This window comes from Haemaphysalis longicornis, unplaced genomic scaffold, assembly GCF_048455015.1.
Source record: "Haemaphysalis longicornis isolate Haplotype H1 unplaced genomic scaffold, Haemaphysalis longicornis Haplotype H1 scaffold_8, whole genome shotgun sequence".
NCBI classification, from domain to species: Eukaryota; Metazoa; Arthropoda; class Arachnida; order Ixodida; family Ixodidae; genus Haemaphysalis; species Haemaphysalis longicornis.
The window spans coordinates 187,255,968-187,280,341 of NW_027526445.1; positions in this window are offsets into that span (position 1 = coordinate 187,255,968).

Sequence of the window (24,374 nt, forward strand, 5' to 3'; positions counted from 1 at the left end):
CAGTGAGTCTGCAGGTTGTAGGTTGTGCAGGTCCGACGTACATTGCGGCACTCGGCAAGGGGAGCTTCGGCAACTTCAGGAAGGAAAACGTAGCATATGTCGCTGAGTAATTCCCAAGGAGCACCATGCCGAAGAAAAGCGTTGTAAAAGAAGTGCAGCCATGGTCCGTGCTGTATCATCCGGTAACGCGGTCGTCTGAGCCGCCGTGTAAGTGCAATGCCCACACGATCGAAGGGGCGTTAAAGGGCCCTAGCGGGTCAACCCGAGGATGTGGAGGGAACCTGCAGCGCTGGCAATCTGGCTCGAGCGGACGAACTCGCTTGCGAAGCTGTACACCAGGGGTAGTGCATGTGGATGCTCTGATACGTTGTAAGTATGCTGACACTACCGCAGTGAGCGCCGTGGAAGGAGGTGTAAACGGGAACGCAAGTGGGGAGAGAAAGAAATGACTTTTATGTGTTACAGCCAGTACTCCCAGACGTCGGCCAAGAGGCCTTGAGCTTTAGCGGCTTCTTCGGCCAGCTGAATGGCCCAGGCTTGATCCGTTGGGCCGCAGCTGAACTACACGGTTTCGTAATGCTCTACACTAGAAATGTTCTAACCTAACGTGGTCGCCTGTGGACAGGCCCACAGCGTGTGTGCTAGGTCTGCCTTGTCCTTAAAGCGGTGGCACTTGCCAGGACATTTCCCGGAACAGCAGAGAAAGATTCAAGCCATGGGAACTGAGGGATGATGGCCGCTAGCCGCGACTTCGGTATACAGAGGGGCGGCCTGGGCGCAGCCGTGTTGGACAATGTGACGTCACTCGGCATTGCTGGCCTTTTACGTAGCGTTTCTCGCCGCGGCCTTCAATGGGCCGGGGCGCGTCAGGGAGCGCCGGAGCGGCTTCATGGGCGAATAGTGCAATCATTTTGGAGGGTCGGTGTGAAACAGGACTTATCGTATGCGTTGATATTGTGTGCAAACCTTCAGAGACTTCGTCCCGAAAAATGGCCCATTAAGATTCTTTGAAGCGTTGCTCTGACTGGCGCTTATTGCCAAACTCCTGTTCGCGCGTTTCGTGGCTGTTTGCCTGCTTTTTTTTTTTAGTTTTCTACATACACAGCAACATTGTATATCAGGGTTGGCAACATGCGCCCCCCCCCCCCCCCCCCTTTTCACTTCTTAAGGCTGACATGGCAATTCTAACCTCAAGTGGGGTTGGACAGGAACAGAGAGCAGGATCGCTTCCTGTTGGCATTGCTTCCCATCTTCACAGTGAGCCAGGCAACGCCTTCACTCCCTTTCTTTGCACCGGTCCAAAAAAAAAAAAAAAAAAAGCCCCGCATCCCCCGCCTGTATTTGCCGTCCGGCCCTTACCATGTCGGCTTCATGCAACTCGGCCCTCCCCCTCCGAAGGTTGCCGACCCCGATACAAATGAAACGGCTTTGAGCTGCTGATTGGAGCGCTTTTATCTCATGAGCATGTACGAATTCGTGCGGAGACATATTCTCGAAAATAACGTCGAAGCTGCAAACTGCACTCGAATTTCACCTCGACCAAATTTATTTTTAATGCGTAGTAAGTAACCCCAAGTCAGCTTGGACACAAGTGGTAGCCCCGTGAAACGCCTCGTTAATCAGTCAGTAGCGTTTAAAAAAGCTCCGCCGTAAGGTGCCTGGATGTTCCTCCTCGCATCCCCTCCGTGAGGGGCGGGCGAGGAGGAACATTCAGGCACCCTACTCCACCGCAGACCACGCTGCACCTGCCGGCGGATCGTGTAAACAGCCGTGACGCGAGTGTGACGTTCCAGCCGACGGGGGCTTCTTCCTCTGGCCAGCCATTAGTATGAAACTCTATGTGGCGCAGCCACACAGCTGCAGTATAGTGAACTAGAATACCTGGTATTCTAGTTTACTATAGCTGCAGAGCCGGTCGAGCTCTGCTGCGCGCCAACGCTTCACTGATGTGCCCATGTGCTGCCCCGTGCGCGCGTAGAGCTTGCGCGCAGACTTTCCCGCGAGCTGGTGACCGTCCGGCCGCTCGCTGGACGGCTGCAACGTCACTGCAATGGCCGCACTCTCCTCGGTTTCGGTTTCAAAATCACCGATTTTTGCTGGCCGCTTGCGGCGTCCGCGCGTATTTCAGCTGTTGTATTTTGCATGTTGCTTTCTTTTTAAGCGAAAATATGGTTTTCAAGAGGCCGAAAGTTTGAGTGCAGTTGGCCTTTAAAGGAGCCATGAAGAGAAAGCACAAGTTTGGTACATTCGAAAGATTGCCTCGTTAGAACCATACTGACACCACTTTTAACACAAACTTCTCTCAAATAAGCTACATAATTAGGAAAAAAGAGAATGACCATGCGACCCACCAGCTCATTTCCCGCAACATAACCTATGATGTCACACGGGAATGCTCTGCGATTGGCGGAGGCCGGCAAAAGCAAACGCAATAGGCAGGGCTTACCAGTTTGCATAGTGAGCTATATGCCCGTTAAACATACTGCACATTCCTTTTATGACACTAAGAACGGTGGAGTAAACGGTTGAAGTTCTGAATAAACACGCAAGCGTGTACGCCAATGCGTACGAAACTACCGCCAGCCGAACTCGACATCTCGCCATCGCCACCGTCGCGCAGACGAATTTTCGGGTTCGAGGATCTTCGGGGCCAACGAACCGTCCCAGCACGCACAACCGCGACCTTGCTTGGTATCGTAACCCCTTCACAGGAGGTTTGCCGTCATATCGCCAACCAGCAAACGTAAAAATAGAAACGAGTGGAGTAAGGAACAGCAAGCAGCGACGAGATAGTGACAGTCGTCGCAGTTTCGAAATGGTGTTGGCTTGCTGCTATTGTTAGGAGCTCGTTTCCAGTTTACAACCACTGAAAACTCCAGTTTGTTCGAGTACTTTACAATGAAATTTTGTTGCAACGTTTTGAAATGCCCATGTAGTAAGGGGCAAATCGTCGAGGGAGTGCGACATCCCCGCCGGTGAGATCTCCTATCATGTGCTGCCCAACGACGAACCTCGGCGAAGCAAGTGGCTACGTTTTGTGAACTTTGCAAACGGAGGAGAAAGAGAGCTAAAGGAAGTACGAGTGTGCTCGCTTCATTTTCGAGGAAGTGATTACGGCAGGGACCCTTACATTAGCTCACTCCTGGGACATGCTGGCGCTCGTCGCCGACTTCGTCAAATCGCCGTCAAAGCGCTCTGACCTTTGGGGAAAAAATGCCGTACACACCGCGCATTGACGCTCGTATCTTTCTGGTCGAAGCAGAGAGCTCGCGCGAACGGCTTTCCATACACGACACCGCCCAACTGGCATAAGCGATACTGCTACTGAAATTGAACTATTATTAACCGTAATAAAAATACGGCACATACGTACCAGTCTGTATTCGTCCGTCGCGACGGGGCTGACGAGGCAGCGGTGCCGACGGCTGGGCGTTCGTCTGTTGTGGCTATCGTGAAATGGTCGCTTTTCGGTCCATCCGCGTATCCCACAACTCCTGCCGCTCGTGCACTTAGAAGCATTGAGCGTTCAAGTGGTGTGAGGTTGTTAAATGCAAGCCCGAGCTTATCGGCGAGAGTTTTGGGCTCCGGATCAGGCGATTCCATGACTAGGGCTGCATGCGGGTGCACTAGGTTTTACTAGTATTTTTAAAATGGCCGCCGTCTCGGTTTCGGCACATAGGTCCGGTTCCTGTTTGATTCCCGCGTGTGGGTGCTATATGGAGTCGACATACTAAGTATCTGTTTCATGGACCGGCTCGTATGACGCCATTGTTCACGTCACGAAATGTGCAATTTAGCGGGAGATTTAAAAATTTGGCTTAAATTGCCTTATTTCTCAGTGAATAAAGCATCATTTGCTTCCTGGAAAGCGCTTAGGGTACTATGAAACACCTAATCTTTCGAATAAAACAAACTTTTGTTTTATCTTCATGGCTACTTTAAGGCAAGTGCCGCGACGGCTTAGCTTTGATTGCGCCGACGTGCATAGTGCAGGCCTGCAGTGCGACGAAACACCAATGCTTACTGAAGCAGGTTTCTACGCTGGTCACGAGGATGAGTTAGCGCCAGCGCCGAACGGCGGGGCTCCGGGGGCGCCGTGGGTGCAATGAAGGGAACGCGAGATTGGATATTCTACTCCGTGGCAAAGCTGATATGCACTAGCGAAAACTAGAAAAGAACCTGGGAGTCACCGCTCCGATCGGCTTAAACAGCCAGGCTGACTCGTTTCGTCGCAACGCGCAAAGACAACGGGAGTCATGATTTGAACGAGCGTGCCGAGGCAGATCGGTGTCAGCAGCCCTCCGGTACGCTCTAAAAAAGTCACCATTGCAAATGTTCTTGGAACAAAAGATGCGCGAATCGTGCATCTTTATTTATCAACAAAACTCATGGGGTACGCCACTTGTGGACAATTGGCGAGGCAGTAATTCATGATTAAGAGCGTCAAAGGCCTTGCTGCATCGAAGTTTACTGTGTCAACCTGTTGGCCTGAGATCATCGAAGGCCCGAGGTCATCATACTTCGCTAAATCGGGAATGGCACTGAATCTATTTCGTTAGTTCGATATCAGAAATATGGGCACCTGCGGAGGAATATGAATTTGTTCATTAGAGAGTTATAGAAGACCGGAGTACCGGTCCCGGTACGGTGCCCGGGAGGCGACCGGCGCTAATACGCCTGCGCACAGGCGGAAAAACTGGTTGTGCGCATGCGCAAGTGTACCTGGTACCGTACCGGGACCGGTTCTCCGCTCTGCTATAACTCTCTATTAGAGCGGTATAATCGTAAGATCGGGTCTCGTCAGATCGAGTTTTGACTGTATAGGCGACAAATGCTGTCGTCTAGTCATGAATAGGCTCAATTCACATTTACTTCAGCAGCGTATTTTAGGACAAACTTTGACTTGAAATTAAAAGATCGGGCAAGTCTTGTAGTGTAGAAAAGTAGCCATATTTTCCTCGTGAAAATAAGCACACAACTTTCGCCATTCAACAAATTTACGCAAAAAAAGTGAGTCTACACTAAAAGAAGTCCTTAAAGGCCGTGACAAACCAGCCCCATCTCAATGCTTACACGGCTTGAAGCTGTACGCCATTTTAGTTGATATTTGCCTGAAAAAGGACGCTCAACGTGCACTGCATTTGGCTTGGGAACGATAACCCTATCGATTATGTCAGAATGTTTGCCGCTCATAACCTTCGGCAGTCCTTAAAGGGAAGCTGAAGCGCTTTCCAAAAAATTTGAGTTAGATTAACAGTTATATAGTTTCTTGTGCGCTGATTCCGAATATCACATTGAAATTTATCGTACATGAGTCCAAGTGGCATTTATCTTGCAAAAAGCGCGGCCCCGTTTGAAAGACGCGCGCTTTTCGTCTTTTGACGCCCCTGATTGGTTGAGCCCGTCATGACGTCAAAGGAGGACACTCTTCGGCCGCGCGGGTTGTCGGAAGCATTGCGAACGATCGTACGGTTGCCTTTGCGGCAATTTAGCTTGCAGTTTAATTTTCGCACATGACTGGAAGTTTGTTTTATAATTTCCCGTGCTGTTGGTTCAATTATCTTGGAGCTTAAATTTGCTTTACACGACAGAGAACCCCAAAGCAGTGACTGTGACGTCGACTAGTGGGTTCCATCAAAATATATTTGAATTAGGCAACCAGCATAGGGGGGATTTTATACCTTATGTTAATATTCGGTACTGCCTTAACTGTTTCTTATTATACACAAAACCATTTATGCTGAAGATTAATTGGCGTTTTATAAACAATCTACCAGCGAAAAGCACGTACGTGCACTGCGCGAAACAATAGCGTTCATGCGCTGTAAACGTATATGCGAGACATATCTTGCCGGTATACGCATAAACCAACAAGCAGACTCTGCTTCCGCATTTCCTTTGTACGTTGTCGCCCACCCCAGCCCCGTTACTCATCCCCGTGCACAGACCCACACGCGCGCGCAATTTCGGCAGCGGCGCTACGGCGCCTCCGCGATTGCTAGCTGCACTTCGATGAGTGGCGTCTTACTGCTTCACATGCATTTATTCTGAAAACACTGCAGCATACTAGTGCCTGCTCAGCATTATTGGCTGTAGTAGGGCTTGATTTTCGCTTGTGCGTTGCGCATTCTGCTACAATATTACGGCCACCTTGTTATAATTAACAGACCAGTCGGACAAGGCAGTTACGTTGTAGTTACGTTACTTTAGGTAACAATCACCAAACGTTTGTGATAATGAATCGTTGGCCTGTTTGAGCATTTATAGATTTAAGCACTTACCGAGCTAGTCGGACAGAGGCCGTATATTTACTCTTCGCTCCTAATGTTTTTAGTATCATCTTTATATATATCACCGACTATCACTGGAGCACACTTGAGGTTCAGTGACAACAAGTGCTTGCCAGGTTATAATATGCAGCCACACGGAATCTTGGGCCAAAAATTAGGCCCCCGCAGTCAACTCAAATTATTGCACGGTGGTGGCTCGGAGTGGTGTTTTTTTTTTAATTCCAGACAAACATCGCCTTATCGTGACATGTATAACTTGCAAAATAAGTAATCTGGTTGTCTTGGTTCTTTTACTTTGTAGGAATACTGTTTACCTCTTAGCCGGGAGAGAACTTCTATCAGGATTGGCCCCTTGTTTTAGTTTCGCCAAAAAATTGTTTTTTGAACACTGTCCTGAACCCATAGGGAAAGAAAACCGACGCGTTTAACGAAACAAGTATTTCCTGAACAAATGTGACTTGGTTTCTGGAATGGAACGAAGCATCCCCGGCCAAAGTACAGCAGTATTTCCCATACTTCCTAAATCTAGAATTTAATGTGAACATTCACGTCCGTCGCATCTAAAAAAAAAACCGCATTGGAGCGGTTTACAAAGTATTTAACGTAGTGCAGTATATTCTCTGTCATCAAGCACAGCCACCTCGGCTGTCGTTTCCGTATGTTATCAAGCATCCCGGGGTGGCATTATTCTGCTTAGGAATACGGCATGATAACGTATGCCTCGTTTGGCGTTCGTGCATACTTTTTGAACACGAAAATTGTACAAATGAGTGCTATCAACCACAACAAGTATCATTCACAAGGAAACACGGCGAGAAAGAGCATGGCCGAGGCGGCCGATCCGGCCGGAAGTCCAGGTATGACGTTTTTCAGCCGGTTTTCGCCCGCGCTCTTCGGTCTTCCGGCATCGCGCGGCGAGATGGGGGCGGGGCATCGGGCCACTTTTGTTTGCTCATTGCGTCGCTTCTATTGCATGTATTGCGAAAATATTTCGTACACATGAACTATTCAATGTGTACTTGCTGCTAGTCAACTTTTCTTTTAATTCTAAAACCGCTTCACCTTCCCTTTAAAGCGCAGGGAATCAAGGAATGTCACACCCGAGGCGTATTTAAGCTTCGAAAAGCGGCGTGTTTGTCCCGGACCTTCTAAATGAGCTCAGCATTCAGAGTCAGATTGGCGCTGAAGTTTTCAGCGGCGAAATGTGTTCTGCTTAGAATGTAAAATAAGCTCACGCATGTGCCAAGTCACGTTTAAGTGTAGCGTGGTGTCGATAGTTTTGTTTGCGACGCAGTTGTCGACTGCAAAGTTGTTTATACTATACCGAAGTGTTGTTGCAGTTTTCGCCCTTAGCTGAGTTTCTTAAAGAGTAACAATGGTTGAAGAGGCGTAGTCAGTAACGGCTCCTCGAAGACGCGATCGCCTAGCAACAACTGTTTCTTCGTTGACAGAAGCGAACGACCTTCTCAGCTCTTCCATGGATACGGTACAATGAAGTTCAATAATTCGGGATGAAAAAAAACGATGCATCCTGTCCTGCAGAAGTGGATGACCAGCGTAGCTGCTGAGAATAACACCACTCAGTAACCATGCACTATATACCAATTAACAACATTAGACAGCACGCAAGATCAAGAGCAAACGCAGGTGATGGCGGCAGAATCGTAGATCTTTTGAAAGCGGGAGGAGATATTGTACTGGTGCAACTGGAAAACCTTGCTGCACTATTTTCCGAATGCTCGAAGACTGAAAAAGTGCCCATGGCCTGGAAAAAGCGTCAACATTACTCTGATTCATAAGCAGGGAGATCCCAAGAACTACAGACCCATCAGCATACTCTCAGTTGTTTACAAGCTGTTTACCAAAGTTATAGCAGAGTCCTTCAATTTGATGGACTCTGGTTATAGTTAGCCGCATAGGTGACAGCACTGATTCCCAAGAACCCAGAGAGCAGGCTGGGTTTAGGAAAGGGCACTCAACCATGGATCACATTCATGTCGTCAATCAAGTGATAGAAAAATCCGCAGAGTGCACTCAATCCCTTAACATGACATTTATAGATTACGAGAAAGCGTTTGGTTCTGTACTCACCGCAGCCGTTCTATAAGCACTAAAAGACCAGAAAATATATAGCTAACCTACATAAGACTTTTAACATATATAAGGAATGCACGGGAAGGATAACCCTCCACAAGCAAAGCGATAAATTTACTATCCGAAATGGAGTAAGACAAGGAAATACCATCTCTCCAAAACTATTCACAGCATGTCTGGAGGGGGTATTTCGAAAGCTTTATTGGGAAAACACAGGATTAGGAGTAAACGGGGAATACTTGAGCCGTTTGAGGTTTGCGGACGACATAGTCTTGCTGAGTGAGGCTGCAGATTACACGCAAACAATTCTTGAGGAACTGCAATCAGAAAGCACGGCCTAAAAATAAGTATGAATAAATCTAAAGTAATGAGAAATAAGCTTGTGAAAAACGTCCTATTCGGCTAAGGAAACGAAACGGTAGAAGTAAAAGAATGTATCTACCTCCGACTCATGGTTAGTGCTGACCCCACCCACGAGATAGAAATCCGGCGCAGAATAGTTATGGGTTGGGGAGCACTCGGCAAGCACTCCCAAATAATGAAAAGTAGGCTACCTTCGTCACTGTAAACAAAAACATACAAGCAGTGCATACTGCCGGTGATGACATACGGAACTGGAACTTTGCGCCTTACTAAACAGCCAGAAAGCAAGCTTAGGTCGACTCAACGGGCCATGGAACGAATAATGTTAAAAATAACACTCAGGGACAGGAAACGAGCTACTTGCATCAGAGGCTGGATTGGAAAAACTTCTTTGGGGCCTGCGAATAAAGTCCTATCGCTAGGTCTTCACGACTTCGCCGGAGTCGTCACCGCAGATGTAGCCACCCGGCTAGGTTCCCCTGCTCCCCGTCACCGGGTCGCCGGGGTCCCCTTGCCTGGCCAGCGCCACGATGACTCGCTGGACAGCCTGGAGTTGTAGACTTTGATCTTCAGTCCGCACCGCCTCCTCGAAGGCAGGCGGCATCCTTCTTGTGTTTGATTCGTCCGGCTATGCGAAGCAATCCCAGACGATGTGCTCAAGTCTTGCTGGGGCTTTGTGGCACACCCGACAGGTGGCATCCGGGTATGTCTCCGGGTACATCTTGTGCTTTAGGAAGGGGCTCGGGACCGTCTTCGTTTGGAGTTGCCTATAGACGACTGCCTGCTCCCTACTCAATCCTTTGCAGGGCGGCGGGAGCGTGCGTCTGGCAAGTCGAACAAACTAGAGTAGAAGATGCCATACTTCAAATAAAGAAAAAGAAACGGACTTGGGCTGATTATTTAATGAGGCGAACGGACAACCGGTGGACAATTAGGGTAACAGAGTGGGTACCCAGAGATTGGTCTAAGAGAAGGGGAAGTCCACTAATCCGATGGAGGGATGAAATAAAGTCGGTGGTAAACTGTGGAATCGAGCAGCGCACGACAGGAGCGGTTGGAGGTCAACGGAAGCTACAGGGCGTCATCCTGCAGAGGACTGCTGCTGCTGATGATGATGATGGCGACGAACGCAAAACAAAATTGGCTACATGGCAATCCACGCTGTAGAGGTGGTTGGAAAGCAAACCTTTAGACGATGCCCACAACAATTGCCCATGCGACGTCATTTGAATTCACACACGTACGTGGCTCTACAAACAGTGAAACGAGAGATTCTGCCAGCCGTTACCTGGGATTCGCGAGGGCGGCGTCCCGAACGCAGCAGCAGCGTCGGCTACGGCCGGGCTAGAGCGGTGATCGCCGCCTCCGTAGCCCGGCCGTACCTAAGCAGGGAAAAGGAGGAGGATGAATAATCTTTTATTAAACAGCAAGGTGCTGGTGTCAGGGGCACCCGCCCGGTGAGAGGAGTCCTCAGTCCAGGACCCCTTGGAGTCTACCGGCCTTCTTCGCTCTTTCGACCAACGTTTGCTGGTCGGAGAGGTAAGAACTGGTCAGCATCTCCACCCACTGCTGGAAGGAGGGATTGGGGTTTGGTGTGAGTTGCGGCGTGTGGGAGCACTCCCAAACTATGTGGTATAGGGTGCCTTTCTGCGGGCAGTATTTGCAGTTGGCAGTGTATTGTGTCGGGTACATGGCGTGAAGTATGCTGTTGTGAGGATAAGTGTTTGTTTGGAGTCTTCGTAGCGTGGTGGCGTCTTCTTTGGCTAGTCGGTGGTCCGGCGCTGGATATTTGCGACGAGCCTGTCTGTAGTGCGACAATATTTCTGCGTATGTGTGAAGAGGCATAGATTTTGGATATGAATATATCTGGTGCTGTGGTTCCCTCTCGGAGACGGCCCGGTGTGAATGTTCTCGGGCTGCGGCGTGAGCCGCTTCGTTTCCTTCGAGGGCGGTGTGTCCGGGCGACCATACGATTTTTATGCTTGGCAATTCGGGGTGTCGCTGCAGTATGTGTAGAGCGGGTTTTGAAATTATTCCATTTAAGTAGTTGCCGCACGCCGTCTGTGAGTCGGTGATGATGGTGATGTACTCTTTTCCAGTGGTGGCTGCGAGGGCAATTGCGGCTTCTTCTGCTAAAAAGGAGAGGGATGTCTTTCGAAGGGTCGAGACAGCGGAACTAGCCATCCTGATGTGCTAGCTCGGGAGCTACACCACCGCCCGACCCAAGCGTAGACACCGAAACGATTCGGCATGTTAGCTTAGTGATTCCCATTTATACCGATTTAAACTAGTTCGTTCAGTAAGTTGAGAATAGCGAGGAAGCTGAGGGAACTTTTATAATCGCTATTTATCAGGACCAGCTGCTCCTTCCTCCTTTTGTAATACCTCTCAAAACACAAACGAATTGGTTTTCATCAATTTATAAAACGGAGTCCCAATCGTCGCGAGCAGTGCGCCAAAGGTAGCTTTTCTCGGGCGGCCAGATGCCTGTATGTGGTCTCCACATTTTGCTTTCGGCCGCCCTTCAAACCATTCCGTAACGTATCTTGCCATACGACCGGTTAATTCTGTTCGGTCCGGGTTGCCCAGGAGGTGCTGTAGAACAATCCCGCCGTGAGAAGGCAGCGCGCAATGGACGCGCCAAAACAGGCCCAAAACAACCGTCGCTAAAGCAGACGACAAAGCCGCACCGCCGACGCGCTCGCCGCCGGCGAAGAGGCACCTCCGCCGTCTACAGTGTGCTCCATGAGTGAAACCCTCCCTCCCCCCCTCCCGGACCGCCTCCACCGTGTTGGGCGTTTTTGTTTTGTTGTTGTTCCTCTTCTAGTGGACACATACCCACGTGGGGGATTGGCCAAGAAACGGGGTGGCTTTATGGGGCTAAAACGCCCATCTCATATAGCCCTATACAATCATGTGTATTGGGGAAACGGTTTATTGTCCTGCACGCGCGAAAGAACCGTTGGCTGGTAGTGGTAGAAAGCTTTGTTAAAAAAAGCATTTTTAGGTGATAATAAGCCCGTATGGGCACTGACCTCCTAACAGGCACTTTTAGGTACCATCAACGATTGCTTAATTAAAACGAGCTATTCCCATGGCTCGTCTTTATGTACTGTCACGGGATGTGGTGGACAATCCCAGTGGCGCCATGGCCCACCACCAACGACGATGACAAGGAAGAAGTTGTGTGCTGGGCGCGGCCAACCCGGACTCGCTTGTGCGAAGTATCGCTGACTTCTTTTCGCTGTGGTGTGCCGCCACTTAATCAGTATTTATATAGGGCAAATCTGATAACCTCCCCCTTGTGCCACTTTTGATAAGAAATTGAATCCGAAGAAATTTCTTTCTTTTTTGCCGCCGATTTTCCAACCATCGGAGAAGGCTGCTGGAAATTCCCCTGCTACGTCTTGGACTGCCTTTGACTGTACCGCGTGGCATTGTCCAGTGCGACCCGAATTTGGTGGCCTCGTTGCAAAATAGACACTCTCTCCGTCTCCCACTGAAGCTGAGCTGCGTGGCACAATTCATTTACTAGACCATAGACCATCTTGCCTGCAACGTCTCTTCTCCCCTACCTACCCGCATTCGTATCCTCACCGACTGCAAAACTACTATTTAGGTCGAGGAGTTCAACAAGGCTTTTTCTGCCCATCGTCCACTAAATTCAAGCCATGGTCAACATACTCGCTCAGAATGGCACTAAAACTTGCCTGGCATGGATCTCGGTACACATGATGCAGTGACATGGCAACCAGGTCGCGCACCTCGCACCCCTCCGCTGGATACCCCGGCTACACTAGGGTTCGAATGTCATTTAAAATAAATGTATTTTGACTCAAATGGGGTGCTTCGAATGCCATTCAGAATCCGCCGTGCTCCACTGCAATTTCGATGGCATTTGAGAGCTTTCACAATCGCTCGGCGTGCTGCGTGGCGCTGCTGCTGTCGAGGTCTGTTTTTACGCAATAATGTAACAATCAAATTTAGTGGCAGTCCTTGGCATTAAAATGATATTAAATTATGAATAACGGAAGCTTTAACACGGTTTTTGCTTAATTCGCAATCGAGGTTTTTTGTGCTGTCCGGCAGCATTGTCGCTTGTTCACACTGGTGCTGAGAGTACGGAATTGTTACACCTTGATATCACGATTTAACTGAACGAGGAGTAAACAAAGTCCCACAATTAAGAACATTTTGTTTGTTTTAAGTACGACAGTAATGCATTTGTTTATTCTGACTTGGACCGCTGTGCGCGAGAGTGCTAAAAATGGCATTTGAGAGCCGAAATGTCTCTCTGGGTGCTCATTTGGCTCGAATGTCATTTGAGCCGAATGCCATTTCAAAACCCAGTGGAGCAGCACAACTTCACATTTGAGTCAAATGGCATTCGGACGCTAGTGCAGCGGGGGTATGAAACACCCTGCTCCTGTCTCGCCAACCTCCATACGCCCGCAAGGCTCGCCACGCGTTCCGATGCCTCCTTGCATCAAGCAGCCCGCTTGGCTATCTCAACGGCATCATCATCATCACCAGCCTATCTACGCCCACTGCAGGGCAAAGGCCTCTCCCATTATTCTCCAATTATCTCGGTCCTGTGCCAACTGTGACCAATTTATCCCCGCAAACTTCTTGATCTCATCTGCCCATCTAACTTTCGGCCGCCCCCTACAACGCTTGCCTTCTCTAGGGATCCACTCTGTTACCCTTAATGACCAGCGGTTATCTTGCCTTCGCATTACATGCCCTGCCCACGTCAATTTCTTCTTAATTTCTACTAATATGTCTTTAACACCAGTTTGCTCCCTGACCCACTCCGCTCTCCTCTTGTCCCTTAATGTTACACCTATCATTTTCCGCTCCATTGCCCGCTGAGTCGTTCTCAATTTAAGTTGAACCCTCTTAGTGAGCCTCCAAGTTTCTGCCCCGTAGGTGAGTACCGGTAAGATTCAGCTTTCATACACTTTCTTCTTCAGCGACAATGGTAGGCTGCTATTCATTATCTGAGAATGTCTGCCATATGCACCCCACCCCATTCTGATCCTTTTAATTATCTCTGCCTCATGGTTGGGATCTGGGGTCACAACTTGGCCTAAGTAGATATATTCGCTTACCACTTCCACTGCCTCAGCATCCCTTCTCAATTACGCCCAGCGGAAATTTTAATTCCCAAGACTTGTTCCAATGCTCTTCTCACCCCTCGCATCATGTGAGGGGTGGGAGCAGGGCTATAAATGCGAAAGAGAAGGGCTATAAATTCGTCTGCGATATACCCACGGAAGAATGAAGGGGATCCGGCTGTGCGCGTAATAAACTTTCCTGACTTGGCACAGCTGCCATAAATAAGTTGTACTATTAATTTTCTTTACTTCTGGATTTTCTTTTCCCTTTAATGAATTCAACAGCGCTACAATATCAAATTTTTTTTTCTGATTGTCGCGATGTGCTTTTACAACAGACCGAGGCTTTATTGTTTCGCACGTGAACATAAGAAGTATTCGCGAACACTGGGATGAATTTTGCCCCGTTGTTAGCCTATTGCATGACTTGGTCGATACATTTGTACTCACTGAGATAAACATATCGCCGCGAACCATGTATGGGCTTGTTTATTTATTGTTTGTTTTTACTGCCCGGCCTTGCCCGGCTCTGTTATCTGTGTCCCAAGCGAAGCGCGTGTTACATTCTTTATTTTTATGCCGCACGGGCTATCTCATTCAGATAAGGAGACTGTTTCGCCCTAACGTCACTAGCCTAGAATAATCTTCTTTGATCTACAATGTTCTGGATCTAAATCGACGGTTCGAGAACCACGCGCGCCGAAAGATAAAAATTTACACCATCTTCCCGCGAGGGGAACCATGGGGTAGATGCAACGCATCGGGGGTTGCCGTTGCGTTTCCGTTATGTTAGCGATGTCAGCGTGTGGATTGCTGTTGTTGTGCATCCTATTTACGCAGCATGTTCATCCCCGATGCGTCGCATCTACCCCATGGTTCCCCTCGCGGGAAGATGTTGTAAATTTTTAACCGAGCGCAAGCTGCGCGCTAACGCACAGCTGGCACGGCGACGGGAGCGTGCGCAGCCGAGCGCAAGCTGCGCGCTGACCACGCTGACGCACAGATGGCGCTGCGGTGAGAGCGGCGAAGCGCGCAGCTGCCGCGGCGAGGAGAATGAGGGAGGGATGCGGACTACGCCGCGACAACGACGCGGGACAAGGCGAGTTAAAGAGATGCGTTGCATCTAAAAAGCCTGCAGAGCAGACGCCGCGGTATTGGACTCTCCGACGCTCGCCTGCGAACGTCACTTTGTTGACTGCTCCTTCGCCGCTTGTGTATTCTTTGAGTTGTTAGGGGAGCACAAGTTCGCTCCAATAAACTTGTTTTCCTTGAAGACAACTGCATCGTCTTCGACTTCGTGACAGTATCAAAGCAGCTTTCAGATCAGCTTGCTCTCGGTGCTTTCCGTACTTATTTATACACCCGAGAATATAATCTGGGTGGCGGAATCGCGTTGTTTGTTCGTTCAAAATAGTTGGCTTTCGTCTTTCTTACACCTTTCCTTTTCCTGCGCAGAATTCTTGGCCGTCCGTGTTCACAACAGGTAACCGGTAAAAACGCAAAGGCTTATGGGTACGTCATCTGCTCCCGCCACTTCCGGTTCGAGATCTCTCCTGCCCTCCCGTACACCGGCGGCTTTCAGGCGCGCGCGTGTGCGCGTGTTATTTGTCACAGGGTGCTTACCTGTCAGCTGAAGCCCTAGTAGGGTCAACGGTTGTTGTTTATGAAATTCCCGATGCATGAGCGTTTTTTCCCCCTGTCGAGACAGATTAACAACAAGCATACTCGCGCGTGAAAGCCGACGGCGTACGGGAGACCAGGAGAGTCTTGAACCGGAAGTGGCGGCCCTCCGCGGGAGAAAACAATGTACCCATGAGCCTTTGCGCTCTTTACGGTCACCTATTTGATTTTCGATATGCCACTGCTAGCTATATGAGATGTTTTTCTCGAAATGGGCCAGATCCACCTAAAGTGAATTTGAGAAAAAAAGCGAAAGTTAGTTACCGGACCTAAATGAAACGCTGTCAAAACTATTAAATGACATATTTTACATGTCAGCTAGGGGCATTTTATGGCCACAAGTAATTAAAAAATATGCAATGAATTTGAGCAATATTGTGATGATAATTTCGGATTTCACTCGTGCTGAATTGAGACATTCAAGTTGATGCGACATTCTTACGAAAACTTTATAGTAACTGATTTTCAAGGGTGGTACGATAGACGTTTGGCGGAAGAGGCATTAAATATGCGAAAATGGCTTCAAGAACAGTAGAACTACACATGAAAAGCAGGTGACTCCTATTGGCAGAATGATTATCTTGGGAGCGCCTAAAGACACCCACGAAGTAAGCAAGCTCTCCATTACCATAAATTTCCAAAACGCTTCACAAGAAGCCTGATCATATCTTCTTCTTCCCTTAATGAAGTGGCTCGTAGCCGCAGAGAGGGGGATTCGCCATGGCTTGTAAGCGGCTGCTAATTAGTAAAGTACTTAAATGGCAGATGGGAGTAAAAAATAATAATACCCAGATTTACTCCATAGGGACTGGGAAGACGAGATGAAATTATTGTTTCCCATTTGTCAGTTTCATTTTGTTCACTTCTTCTTCTGTTTACTTTGTCGTCGACGTCTGGGGGCAGATCTTTCGCCGATCTCTTAAAAAAAAGAACTTCCGGAAACACCCACGAAACCGTTCGAACAGTCAGGCCAAAAGCAAACTCCCATTGGGCAAATGGATTAGGCCTATTTTTATCCGCGCCACAGCAGGATCTGGCTTATTTTCGATACGAACTACGATCTGGGTGCACGTTCGCAGGGCGTTATGTCACCTATTTTCTTGCCACGTTTTTTCTAGAGAAAAGCTGCCCAGATTTTTCTTGCCAGCGCAGTTTTATCTTACTTTGTTTCGGTTTGTGGATTTGGCTGATTTCAAAAAAAAAAAAAAAGAAGAAAGGACGCCCCATATATCGGCCTCCGAACGAAATGCATATAGATTTGTTATAAACTAAGTGCGGTTTTATTTCCACCGGGGAATTTTAACACGAAAGTGTTTTATTCCAGGATACACGAAGATTTCGCTGACGTCATATCCGTCACGGAAGTGACGCCAGCACAACGAAGCAAGCGGCCTGTAAAGGGTGCACCCCTGCACACAGGGTCTTCTTGCGGGAAAGCAACCTTTAGTACTAAAGAGTACGTTATACTTAAGGTTGTTCGTTTTCGGGTTTTGTATTTTAACGCGAAAGTGTTTTATGCCGCGATACCCAAAATTTCACTGACGTCATATCTGTCACAGAAGTGACGCCAGTAGACCTCTGCCGAAACGACGCGCCAAAAGGAGGAGAAGGAGAAAACCTTTATGACATCAGGAAGACGCTAGGTCAAGTGTCGGGGAAGCGGGAGTAGAGGGTGGGATATTCGTAGCTTGGGACATCTTGAAAATAAACGTTCAAGTTGAAGCTGGTTGGCTCCGTATACGAATGCGGATGAGGCCACGTGAGGTAGGGATGAGCACGCTCACGTCTCTAAACTGCTCGCGCTAGACCGTTTTCTAGAGAGTGTGCAATTAAATTCAGCGTGGAGGGTTCCAGTGTTCGAGGGTCGATGTATGAGGAGGAGGCATTTGGAGGAGGGTTGAAGGTTGTGTAGCGCGTAAATTTCGGACAGTGCTAAATTAGGTGCTGGAGATTGGCGGGTGTGAGGGAGGCGCAGAAGGAACACGGAGGTGGCAGGGATGGGGTTGTACCATTTACGGAATGTTTGTGGGTTAAGCTAGCATTTGCAAAATATTTGTTCCTAAACATTTCGGCTGATCTTGGGAGCGGGGGTAGATCAGATAAAAAGCCGGTTGGAGTGAGGGTCTTGAGGCGGTCTTTTTTGTCTTTTTTGTGCCGTAGAATCTGTATGGCTGGCGGTAATGACTCAGGAGGCGGGGGAGCCAAGTCGGGTAGCAGCGGAGGACTGGAGGTTACACACTCCCGTGCAGCCGAGTGAGCTGCCTGGTTCCCCGGTGAAAACTCCTCGTGTCCAGGCGACCAGTCGATGCGAAGATGGATGCCGCTAGATTTTAGGATGGAGATCTGATGCAGGATTTTGTTGGCAATGGGATTGGTCGATGTGGGACTTTGTAGTGTCCTTAGGGCTTCGAATGAGTCCGTCAGGATGCGTATTTGTGAAGGGACGGAGGAGTGAAAGTCGAACATGAGGAAGTCGATGGCTTGGATGATGGCATGGAGTTCCGCTTCCAGAATGGTAGCACATGGAATATTAAGGGTTCGTTTGCCTTGGATGGAGGGGAGATCAGGTGATGTCCATGCGATACAAACTAGTGGATTAGCTATGCTTGCGTCGGTGTAAATATCAATTTCGTGGGGACGTTTACTGTTCCGGAGGGCTTTGATGCGGGCTGCGCGGACGGAGTGGGCGTTACGCGGGACGGGATGAGTGGCCGTAGAGTCCGTGACAGAAGGGCGGTTCCAGGGAGCCAAAGGCGGTGGGCTGTCGTGGGGTTGTAACGGCTTGAGATTGTCCCAGGTGATGATGGAGACACCTTGATGAGTTAATGAGCGTTTATGAAGGGATTAATATACTTGCTCTTGAATAGTTCAGTACTTGGGAGGGAGACCGCCAGAAGGACGTCGCTCGCCAAGCACACCCACAAGACAGCCGCCGACCGCAAATCATGCTCAGCTGCAGATTTCGCTGTACATTTTACTTTCGTGTTTTACGAATTCCTATGACAGAGGAATCAACTTTTTGTATTACTGGGGATATGAGCATTGATCCTCTGAAATGTAAAAATAAGATTGTACGACTATTTAAACCCGCTTGCGGGTTCTGGCATCGAATCAACAGTTAGTATTCCAACACGGGCTGAGATTTCCGGTGATAAGTTAGTATTTTCTTGCCTGGATCACGTGAACGTCCGGCCAGAGCAAAACGACATCCTTTCTTTTTTGATCGAGCAAAAAATGTCTGATCACTTTTTCGTTGGTTGTCTTTTTTATCGCAACTTACAAACCAGAGAGAAAATAAAGGTGTGCTTAATTAGATTTAAATTACAACTCATGGCTTGACCGATATGTGTTAGAGTATAACTTGGTGTCCTTTTTAGACGATGCACCAGAGTGCGATGTCTACGAGCGCCTCGTTAATATTTTCACGCAGATGGTCAATGCATCCAAACTCGCTGCGGCAGCTCGGTGGCTAAGGCGTTGTGCGGCTGAGCACAAGGACGCGGGTTCGACTGCCGGCCACAGCGGCCGCTTTTCTGATGGAGGCGAAAAGCAAACACGGCCATGTGCTCGAGATTTCAGCGCACGTTAAAGATCCCTGCAGGGGGTCAAAATTAACCCGGAGCCCTCCACTACGACGCGCCTCATCGCCTGTGTAGCGTCGGCGCGTTAAACCTCATAATAAAAATTGATTCGCTCTCACGCAGGCATTGTCGAACTTAATGTTTTGGTCACTGCATTGTAAACTTTTGCGTATACTTTTTGATGCTGTGAAGTTAGTGATCAGCGAACCCATAGCCAACCTTGTACCCGCCGCGGTGGTTTAGTGGCTAAGGTGCTGTACTGCTGAGCCCAAGGACGCGTGTTCGACTCCCGGTTGCGGCGGCCGCTTTTCTGATGGAGGCGAAAAGCAAAAACGCCCGCATGTTCGAGCTTTGGGCGCACGTTAATGATGCCCGGGTGGTCAAAATTAATCCGGAGCCCTCCACTACGGCGCGGTTCGTCGCTTGTGTAGCGTCGGCGCGTTAAACCTCATTATCAATCATAGCCAACGTATTCCTAAACTTTGCATAGGGTGGAAAATACACAAGTGGGAACTTTAGCGGCCTGTCATGCTCAAAAACATTGGGATCACGATACACAAGAAGCTGACGCAAAAAAAAAAAAAAAAACGCTGGAAACTTGAGGGCGATTAAATATTAGCTCAAATGACAAGGTGGGTTCTGCTGGTAAGAGATAAAGCCACCATTTATTACCTAAGTTACTTCAGGTGTGTAAAGATGGCATCAGTTGTGTGAACAATACATGACAGCAGCCTTTTTGTTTGCCCTTTGAACAGCTTGATTTCGACATAAGCGCTTTCGAAGGAAGTGCAGACAATGATTGAACACGTGCGTATAATCTTCAGCAAGAAAATTACTGGACCTATCTTATCAAAGCGTAATAGCGTGCATCAAAACTGTCTCTTTTGAAGTCTCGAGCCAGGCGCCACCTTTCGCGTTTACTTTGCACGTTTTTTGCGAGTGGTGATTAGCCACCTGACTACAGTGGGAGGCACCGGGTGGGAGGTCGTGCTAGTTCGTATGGCGGATTTTTCCCGCAGGCGATCTCTCAACGCCTATATGTACTGTCAGCGGGCTTTATCCTGCAGTACCGCACAGTGGTCCCCATGCTCGCCGACGAGGTTAATCTGAAGGAACACCGATCAACGGCAACGGCTTCGATGTTTAGAAAGAGGTTTGGAGGCAAAAGCAGCTTGAAGCCTCTGCCAACCATCCATAACAATTACTCTATTCGATCCTGCATTATGTAATAAAATCATACGTACGTAACGTCAAAGCCTTAATCCTGAGGGCCATGTGAGGGAAACGGGGCCACTGACCATTGCACACAGACAGCGCAAATCCACTCTCTCATGTGACTGCTACGCATTCATTTTGTATTTCATGCAGCTGAAGGAGGTTTCTTGAAATGCTAAAACATGATTTTACCACGATGTGTCGAAACGTGTGCGAGTTCATATTCTGCGTACTCGCCGATTGTCTTTACCACAGAATAAAAATTAACCCGATTGATTGATTGATTGATTGTAGGGTTTAACGCGCCGACGCAGCGCAGGCGATGAGGCGCGCCGTAGTGGAGGGCTCCGGATTAATTTTGACCACCTGGGGATCTTTAACGTGCGCCGAAATCTCGTACACACGGCCGTTTTTGCTTTTCGCCTCCATCAGAAAAGCGGCCGCCGCGGCCGGGAATCGAACCCGCGACCTCGCGCTCAGCAGCGCAACGTCTTAGCCACCGAGCCACCGCGGCGGGTTAAAAATTAACCCGAAAAGCGGAGTTGTGCCCCCAGGTGCTTCTTTTCCTCGTTAAGATTATGGAGACAGTCAGGTCGGGCCATACTGTCTTTATTTGGTGAGGGCACTTCAACAGCCTAGGCCCGCGATAAAAATAAACGCAGAGAAACAAAATCACATTTTAGATATCGTCATATTAACAGTTGGACGGGGGGGAAAGCGTAAAGAAGATTAAGTTCCGCGTATTGTCTATTAAGAGAACACAAAAAAAGAAGTCTCGGCTGCGACGCCCGATACGATCGCTCGGGGGCGCCACGTAGCCGATCCCCTCCAGGTCCCCTGCCAGGCGCTCGCTGCTGGTGCCCCGGCGCCGAGCGCGGGGTTCAGCCACTGGCCGCAACAATGGTGGTGCCACCCTGTGGCGCCTGCGCTGTGGCGCGTCAAAACCCACTGGAGGCTGTCGCACCTCCTTGCCGGAGCACGCGGAAACGGCGGCGTCCACTCCGCTAGGGGCCCGCTGTGGACTCCCGGGGTCTTGCAGAGACTTGAGCTCAGCTTCGAGGACGTAGTGTTCTTTAGCACTCTCCTCTTGCCCGAGCTCCAGCCCTGCAGTCGCTGGAGGGTCACTGAGTCTCAGTCTGAGTCTCAGTTTCACGCTCCTCCTGCAACACACCGCCAGGGATGGCAGTCCTGGTCCAAACTTGCCGCTTCTTCTCGCCGTCTTCCTCGTCCTCCTCCAGCTCACCCGGGGCAGCGGCGTACCATGTGCTGCTGCTCCCGCACCGGGTGGCACGGCCGCACCACAGCCCGGTACTCTCCGCAGGCGCCGATACATCCTCCGCCGGATCACCTCCGCCCTGGAGATCGACTGTCGCGAAGGAGGCGCCAGCACAGGGGCTGGGGAAGAGGCAGTCGAACTGCGAACCCGGGTTGTCGTAGGTGTAGTCGCCCCCTGCCGCCTGGTAGAAGCCCCGGATGCGGGTCATGCAGGCGGCCAGGCTGGCGGACGTAGCTCTCACGAGCAGCGCCTGTTGAGTGCTGAGCGGGTCCAAAAGTTGAGAGGGGCCCTTCTCCTCCAGGGGCTTCTGCATGCGCCTGAAGACGCCCCCCGAGACGGCCTCCGTCAGCGCGTCCACATGCTTGGCCCATAGGGGGTGTAGCTCCGGGCCCAGGTGGTAGACAAACGTGTGGTCAGCCTCTTCCGCCTGGTAGAAACCCCGGATGCGGGGGAGGATGGCGGCCAGGTTGACGGAAGTAGACCGCACGAGCGGCGCCTGTGGAAGGCTGGCCGGGTGAAGAAGTTTTTCTTTCTTTGAGGGGCCCTTCTCATGCAAGAACATCTGCGCGTGCCTCAAGACGCCATCGAAGGCGGCCTCGGTCAGCTCTTCCACATTCTCGATCACTTGGTAGTCAGGCTCCGGAACCAGGCAGTAGTACGCGATCCTGTAGTCGCCTTCTTCCACTCGGTAGAAGCCCGGGTTGCGGGCGAGGCAGGCGGCCAGGCTGGCGGACGAAGCTCGCGCGAGCTGCGCCTGATGAGGGCTTAGCAGGTGTAGCATGCGCAGTTCCTCTTCTTTAGAAGGGCCCTTCTTATCCGGGTCCGGGAACATGCGCACCTGCAGCTTCACGAAGCGTTTCGTTTCGGCCTTCGTCAGCACCTCCGCAGCCCCGAGCACTGGGAGCTCAAGGTCCATGGTCTCAACACATTCCTAAGAGTCCGCCTGTTCCTGAAGTGCAGGGTCTAAGCCGGGAGGACTTGAATCCGCGTTGTTGGACACCGGGAGGCTTAGAGCTGAGGAACGCTGATTACACAGCCAACTGGGCGCCAGCCGTGTTTCGAGAATGATCTCGAACACGCAGCAGCAGCTACTGCACGTGCAGCCAGCGCGACAGAGCTTGCAGAAGATGATGATGATGATGATGACCCACACGAGCTGTGCTTGTAAACTCAGGTGCCGGGATTAGCCGAGAAGAAATTCTGGCACTCATTAAGTAGATCCAAGATTAAATAGCAAACAAAGAGAAAAATTTCATGGGGGGATTTTGTATCAATGGCGGAACTTGAACGGCGTGAAGCACGAACGCACAGATAACGCGAAGCCCGAGTGATACCTTTACTGGTTGAGCAAATTAGCTTTTCTCAGTTTACTTAATGGGTGCGTTGTACACCAATTGCTTTAAGCAGATGGGCGAAGGCTATAAATTGCAGTCAATGAATTTAATAATTCCAATAACCAGTGTGATATGGTTCATCATCATCATTATTATTATCATCATCATCATCCTTTCTACCTCCACTGCGGCACGAAGGCCTCTTTCATATATCTCAAACTGCTGTGAAAGATTTCGCTCACGTAACTGCTACACATTTTCTTTTGGTAGTGTCTATTGTCCCGGCAACCGTGAGAATTATCATCAGAAATTTCTCACGGCAGTCGCCTCTCATTGGCTAAGCACGGTACGCGGAGATTCCATGGAATAAATATTCCCCAAAAAGCCATGTTCGCAGCGGTCCCTGAAGCGGTGTGCTATAATACTTGGTTTTAAACGAGAAGGCTCAGGTTGGAGTCCAACATTGCGATGTTTTTTTTTTAGCTTTTCAGAATTTTTCGGTCATCGTGATTTTGTTAACAAGAGATCGACGCACAGGACTTCTAGAATGTGCTGAATTACGTTCAATATATATATATATATATATATATATATTATATATATATATATATATATATATATATATATATATATATATATATATATATATATATATATATATATATATATATATATATATATATATATATATATATATATATATATATATATAGGTTGTGTTCTCTGTCGTTGGGCTGGGTTATATTAGGTTTGTTGCAGCTGGGCTGGGTTTGGGTAGGTTATGGCTAGAGCCACTAAATAAGCTGTTAGGTTACGCTAGGACGTAATATTATTCAGCAAATTTTAGGCCAGCCAGCTTTTATGGAAACTGCCGTGAGAATTTCCCGAAGATAATTCTCACGGCTGCCGTGAGATTAGACGCAGCGTTTTCTTTTTATTTACACACTCTTCTATTCCCTATGCGAGTGTCCTCGCGACCTCTCCCTCCATTCCCCTTTTTCTTCCCCTCTCCCTGTGAGCAGGATCTGTGGAGATCTGACCTGGCTACCTGACGGCCAAAGCCCGGGACGTCCAGACGTCCCAGGGGGCCCTTTGGGCTTCCGCCACACCCTTGCCCTGAACTCAATGTTAAACTAGAGTACTATACTTCTAGAGTGGTCTAGGAACATTGCTTGTGACGACTTTTTGAGAGCGAAAGAATTGCGAAGAAACCTCGGCGCCGTTTTCACACGAGGCGCTGAGGGCTCAAGCGTGCAATTCCAGTCACTTTCATCGTCCAAAGCAAGCACAATTTACCTGCGCAAAGTCTACGGCTACGCTACGAAGGGTTACTGCACGCTGAAACGCGCTGCTGTGTTTTGCTATACGTTTCGTCAGGGATGTCGAACTTACGGCTTCTTCCCAATGGCGCTGAGTCCACGCAT